We start from the raw sequence: 7,031 nt of genomic DNA, 5'->3' as shown, positions 1-7,031 counted from the left end.
CCTTCCCTGAGGAGACGGCGGCGGCGGCGAGCGGCCGCCCTGCGGAGCGCGGAGAGGGGCTGCGGCCCAGGCCCGGCTCCCGCAAGCGTCCCCCGCACCCGCCCCGCTTCCCCCGGTAAAGGCGGACGGATCCGGGGGGAGTTGGGGGGGGGGGGCGCCTGGGCCTCCGCCTCACCTGGTGCCGGTGGGCGGGCCTCGCACGAGGTCACCCCCAGATCTTCCCCCTCCGTGCGGTGGCCTCCCCGCAGGCCCTCACTCACAGCCGCCCCTGAATGTTATCCGCTGCTCCCGGCTCTTCCCGTCCCTTTCCTTACATTTATTTGGTCTCTCTAGACGGCGTGCTCCTCCCTCCTCTGACACCCTCTCCTATCACACAGGGAATGTTGGCTCGCCCCCAGCATCCATTTCCTCTGCTGCTTCTCTCGCGCTACCCTGTCATTCCTGGTGGAACCATCCCAGGTTTGACTTCCTCCACTGCAGAGTCATCCTCGCCGGCACCGGTCCTGACACCTTCCTACATCGCGAGTCCCCTCTGCCAGTGTCACCCAGTCCTCAACCCCTTCTGCTGCACTTCCCCTCTTCCTCCCTCCCTCTCTGGGCAGGATTTCGCCTGCGCCTTTCTAGAGGAAATTGCTGACCCGTAGCCAGGGTGACTTTCCTCCTTCTCCCCACGCCCTCCTCACCACCCAGTCCAGAGGCAGACCGTGTCAGATTTCTTTTGCTAATCCTGGCCCCTCTGCTTGCATCTGTGTCCTCGCTCTCTTCACGCCCATTCTCATTCCCCCCTCTGCTATCCCCAACCTCTCACTTCCCATACAGCTATCGACTAGTGGTGTCCATCTTTTTAGAAATAAAAAAAATCAACCAAACAACAAACCACCACTGGTTTCATTTGCTTTCATTCTCTTCTCTTCTCTCCTGCTTTTCATCCCCACACCCACTCCTAAAGCAGTATTTAACCGCTGTCTGGAGTTCCTCTCCTCTGTGCCTATCTTAAGCTTCCTCTGATCTGGCTCCTGCCCCTTCACACTCAGATGCTTTGCCAAAGTTTCTAATACCCTCTTCCTGGCATCGTCTCTGGAATATTGATTATTTCCATCCTGTCAAAATTCTCAGCCTGGCTCTTTCTGATGTTTTGTTCTTCTTTGGTTTCCAAGGCTGCCTCCCCCAGCGTCGCCTCCTCACCGCCCCTTCAGTGCACCACCCTCAAACTCCCAATTTCCAGTGTCATTCCCTCTGTACTTATTGTTAGATGAACTCACTCCATAAAATACAAACATGCAACATACACATTCAGTGATCTACTCTCTGTGATCTAGCCCTCTAATTATCTACCTCTAATTTGGGTAAGAAGCCTGGAAATAATCTCATTCTGCCCTTTCGGCACCTGCAGGATGGTTCACTGGTTCAACAAGTACGAAAGAGAGGTCCTAAATTGCCACCAAACAGCCCAGTAACTTATCTGCTACATTCCGTCCTGATCACAGCAGCCAATATCACCATCTTATCCATCTGGATACCCCCCTTAGCCAGAATTGGCTCCCTTTTTTCACCCAGGCCAGGCCTAGAACATTCTCCTGCCCTGTCCAGCTGGGTGGCACCTGCTCTCACACAGATTCTCATCACCTCACTCTTCAGTTTCGGCTGCATCCCTTTCTGTATCTTTTACAGATGCACCCTCGCCTATCTGAAGTCACTCCCAATGCTGCTGCATGTTTCTTTTCCTCATCTGCCACTTGAAACAAACCATCCTTTCTTCCACTCCAGCGGTCTCTCTTCTCAGATCAGGCATAAACATAATTGCCAATTTCAGCTCTGCCTGTACCTGCCCATATTCAGCATCAGCACCTACATTTGACTTGTCCAGGATATGAGACAAGTAACTTCCTGCTTTCTCTCATTCCTAAGTCCCTCAAACTTGGGAAAAGTTCCTCAGGCATTCAGAAAGCCTCTTTAAAATATTCTATCACCATCAAGCCTGCAAGTATCTTTACAAGAGTTAAGTGTGTACTTCCAAGACTGTCACCTGTGGTGGTTCATATCCAGTTCTTGGGATGCAGTAAAAATAAAACAGGTAAGGGGCCACTCTGTCCCCCTCCCCATTTTCTTGCTTCTCTTGCAGTGCTTCTTGCACTGATCCCTCCCCACCTTGGTAAAACCTAACTCAGCAACAAGAAGCTCTGCTGGCCTAGAGAGCTAAACCAGCTTTCAGCAGCAGACTGACAGATCAGCTCAATCACCTTATCTAACTACACTCTTAGATGCTGAAGTATCTAAAACAGCCCACTTTTGTTTTATTTATTTGTACTTCATCTTGTACAATAAAAGCCCAGAATTAGGGTTTCCAGATACTTGCTTCTATGTAATGTAAATGGTGTTAGTAGAGAGGTTAAAAGAGCCATTGTTTTTTTTTTAGTTTAACAGCAATAGTAATTCCAAGCAAACCCCTTCTTAATCATTACTGTAACAAAGGGCAAGTCAATCACTTCTATCACTTAAAAAAGTTATATACAGAGAGAAAAGAAAAATAAATGAAAACAATTCTTCAAGCCTTCCTGGACTCCTCCAGACAGTGGTACTGAAATTAGCTGGAATATCTGCAGGATTAAGACAAAGCTCCTGATCAATAAATTCACTAAATCTGTCCCATAAACTATGAAAAATTCTACACAGTTTCTTTATTATGTGGACTATGTGTTAAAATATTTTACAAAACAATTTTTGTTAACCCAACTAGAGTTTGCTCCTAGAAAAAGCTGAAAAATTTGTCCATGAAAGAAAGCAAGTGCTAAGTATATGTACTCTCTCACATTTCAAGCTCTGAAGGATAAATTTTCTCAGAGTTTTGATCTAGCATAAATGCTGCTTATACTTTCGCCATCAGTACCAGGAATTCAGATAACTTAATGATGTATTTGTCTATATACATTTAAACATTATTTTTTTAAAAAATTTTCAAATGCTACGATGTTAAGAAACATCAGGAAAGAAAATCATCCTTCACTCAACTATTAATATCTCTCAAACAAGCAGGCAGGAAAAAAAGATTGTAATATAAGGCAATGAGCAAGAGCATCCAGTGTCTTTTAAGATTCTGTCTGTCTTAATTCACATAGCTCAAAGATGAGTGGGCTATTGATTATCATGGAAATAACTGGGTAGGAACAAATGCCTGAAGAAGCAAGAACCAGAATAGCAGGGGTATTGTGAGCTCCAACCAGTTATCCCAGTTACTGATAGCCATTTTCTTCTTTTTAAAGAGCCCACACTTTGTAAAGAATGAGGTAGGTACAAATTTTTTGCCTCTGACAGTTAAAAACAGCATCTTCTTCAGGTTTAACAGAGAGGATGCCATTTTCATTTTAAAAATTACTGCACATATATTTTAGTGTTTACAGCGTGAACCTTCAGCTCGCAGGGTTAGAAAGCCAAATCCTACAACTTCGTGACGATTAAGGTGGGAAGGTTTTCAAGTTAAAACACCAGCATGTCCTAATACCAGGAAGTAAACCAGTTAGACAAACAGGTTGTTCACCCTGGTGGCCGCATTCCCACTCCTTTAATCAAACTGAAAGGAGGAGAATGAATGGTCATATTAGAAACTGTTGTTAAATCCAGTGGAAAGGGTCAGCAAAGCAATGTTGGGGGAAGTCACTCCCCTTCTGCCTGTTACTTCGTAGCCAGCTTTGGCTTGAGAACCTGAGCTGTGGGGATTTTTTTCTGTCATACGTTTTCTCCATGCAGCCATGGATTTCTCAAAACTGAAGAAATATTTAATATTTTTTTCTTTTGAAAATCTACTAAGCCGCTGTGCTCAATAATATTGCCTGGTCCTCATCCTGCAGAAATATACCCATACACATATTAACACCTTCACCAAGAGGAAAACACTATGTAGGATGTAAAAGTAAACACATTCCAAAATCTCTGAAAGATCATTTAAATAACCTAATGCATTGTTCAAAACAAAATGAAAGCATTTAGTATAGAGTTTTACCAGGATCTAAGGCATTTTGGTCATCTTCGTGTGAACTGAAATTGCAAGAAGGTATTTCTAATCAGAAACTAAAGTTGCAGATCTAGATCAGATATTGAGAGTCACAAGTCTTAAGACAATACTAAAACCAGAAACATTCTACTTAAGGATGGTGGCAATTTCTGAAAAGACGGAAGAAATACACACAAAGAGATTAATACTGCAATGAAAAAGTTCCTAGCCACACCATTAAACTGAAAAAGCACTACGTTATCAGAAAATTCCAGTTACACAGGGTCACAGGATGACTGAGATGGGAGACACGTTCCTCCCACCACACACACCTTTCCTCCACCTGTAACGCCTACACACACGGTGAGGCTCACAGGCACAAATCTAGACTAGCACTTTGTCTCGTAGCAGATTTGGCCAAGATCTTGAGAGGAAAATCAAAGATGGACAACAGTGTGCCTCAAGGAAAAATTCTTGGCTTTCTCACTATGTGCACAGCTTGTCTGGAAGCACGACAGCTTCTCTATCACAAATATTTCTTCTTCACAGAACTCTATTTCTTCTCATCTTAGGAACACCTAGCTCTGTGCTACACCCTTACCTTCAATAACAGCTTGTAGCAATGCATTCCCTGTGCATTTCTGTTTCACAACAGTTATTGCAAACAGAAACCTGCTAGATCGTCACTCCCTGATTCCCCTTCTCTCTGCAAGCAGCCCATGAAGCTGACAACTCCAGAATTCTGCGTCAGGAAACAAACACACGTCCACGGTGTCTCCATGCACAGCACTTCCAGGTAACCTAACGCAGGGTAAGAAAGGCACGCGTGACACAGGCAGGGTCTCTACTGGTTCAGAAAGAAACAGACAGCAGGAACATGGAGACTCCTAGCAGCTCTGCTCTCGGGTGGCATATCAGAGGTCAAGGAATACTCTCTTGCTGAAAAAGTCCTATTTCTTTCTATTAACCTTCCACGAGCTTCTCCATCTGCACTACGTACCAAACCCCGGGAAATGACTAAAGCACAGGGCACTTCCAAAAGCCTTTCCCTTGGCCTTAGCCAGTTGCTGTCTCCTTCCCACGCCACCAGAGTCAGCAGTGGAAATGCTGACAGTGTGAAGAAAAGATGGCCTTCCTGTTCTCCGTGCCAACATCACAGCAATCTCCAGTGTCCGGGAGTAGTCCTGGCAGGAGTCCTGGTGCTGGGCCTGCAGCTCTGTGGAGGGACAGGAAGCATTAGCAAGGACTGGTAGAGGCACAGGGCCAGCGTACCACAACATCCCTTGCAGACATTTCCATTGTGTTCAAGTCAGTACATTAAAAAATAAAATAAGCGTCTTGGGACCTAGTTGTATGTCCTGCAGGCTCCGTATGGAAGAAACCCCATCACAGAGAATGTCTACAACTGCAGTCAAAGGTACGCCTGAAGCTGTGCAGACAGACACAAAGCAGGTTTACCCCAGCTAGCTCACACACCAAGAAACAGCTCAGCTGCAGCAGCAGAGGCCCAAGGGCAGCTGAAGTAGGGTAGCACTTGTGTCACACGCTGAGCTGTGCGCTCCCAAGGCCTCCCTGCTGCCAGTGCACAGCCAGCAAACCTCTCTCTCTCTGGCAGCTGGAGACGCACGAAACTAAAGGTTCCCTGAAGAAGCCTGAGGTGGGCAGGTGGAAGTTTCTTGCTCCTTCAGAACATCCTTCGTGGTGCAGCAGTCAAGGAGCAGTCCCATGCATCAGAGGTGCTAACACGGGAAGGTTTCCTCACGTGTACTGAAGGAGAATTGGGGAGGGTAAGCTGACCAAAAGCCTCAGCATTTATGTGTCCTAGGAAAACATGCACGATTCTCTTTAAAAAGCTCTTGTTGCCAAATGTTATTCTCTAGTCCCTTTTCTCTTTTCTGGTGTTTAACTGTAGTTTTACTCCTCTGTTTCCTCTAGATGCATTAGACAAATACACATCAGCCAGTCTGTGTAATATGACAAAACACGAAGTTGTAACATGCATTTGGATAGGTTATACTGGAACAGCCAGTCCATTACTTGGTGGGATGACAAAGTCTCTGTTTTTACACCCAAATTCAGATTTTGTAATTTAAAAAAAAAAACAACCCCCAAATATAGACATGGAAAGACAAAAATGGGTGAAGAAATCAACAGCAAAGTAGCCTCTCTTAGTAATGTGGCAGAAAATGCAGATCTCTAGGGCAGGTACAAGAGAGAGACAGAAGGGAACTTCAGCGTACCCAATTTAGTCATCTTTGCCAAGTGAAGTACAAAAAGGAAAAAAAAAAAAAGTTAAATTCTTAGCTCCTCTCCCAGATTTTATCCACTTTTCTGACAATATGCTTACTTTTCCTACGGAAACTGAACCTGGGTAAAGGTCGGGTTAGGACATCAGCACGTACTCCAAAAACCCATCAGCATAAACAAGTTAGAAAAGCTAAAGCATTTTTAAATGCTTTCAGCGGCGATTATCTTGCTAAGATAATGTTTGGGTTTAATTGTTGAGGCTGTGATTCCTTGTGATTCATTTCCACGCAGGCAGACCGTGCTCGCCTGGAGAAGGACGTGTCTGATACCAGTGGAACCACACCCAGGTGCAGTCATCTGCTCTCGCTGCCGTAATGCTAGTACCATATAGATGGATGAAAGTACTGTATAGATGGATGAAATTATTCTTATAGCAGCATATTAACAAGAATTATTTACCAGAAGAAATAGGCTGCATTTATGTTCAAAACTTCAGCTTGAAGCTGCTATCTCCTACGCACGTAACTTTCGTGTCACATCCTGCACACACACCACACCAGGGCTGTTACTCAGGTGCAGGTTTGCAAGTGCAAGTTGTAAACTTTTAATTCTGTGGGAAGCTTGAAGAAGATTCCCCTTTCCTCACTTGGCAGAGATCTCTCACCTGCTTCCATGAAAGATTGCTTATTCTAAAAACGTCCTCGCCTATAACATTTGCCTTGTTAATTATGAACTTTCAGCAATGAAGACCAAGAATAGTGAGTTTAAGTGTAACTCTATCAGTCCCTGTCTAGCT

General features: G+C 44.9%; 1 protein-coding gene across 1 annotated transcript in view; it reads right to left on the bottom strand.

The window, feature by feature from the left end:
• Positions 1–501, bottom strand: part of SPTBN1 (spectrin, beta, non-erythrocytic 1) — a 137,745-nt gene extending 137,244 nt beyond the window's left edge. The window contains exon 1 of the mRNA XM_014962415.1: positions 315–501. The gene's annotated coding sequence lies outside the window, so the exon portion shown is untranslated. The remainder of the gene's footprint in view (positions 1–314) is intronic.
• Positions 502–7,031: the final 6,530 nt, after the last annotated feature.

Source organism: Calidris pugnax, unplaced genomic scaffold, assembly GCF_001431845.1.
Source record: "Calidris pugnax isolate Ruff unplaced genomic scaffold, ASM143184v1 scaffold147, whole genome shotgun sequence".
In the NCBI taxonomy this organism is placed as follows: domain Eukaryota; kingdom Metazoa; phylum Chordata; class Aves; order Charadriiformes; family Scolopacidae; genus Calidris; species Calidris pugnax.
Note: the sequence above shows the minus strand (reverse complement) of the source record. Positions and strands in the feature narration are given on the sequence as shown.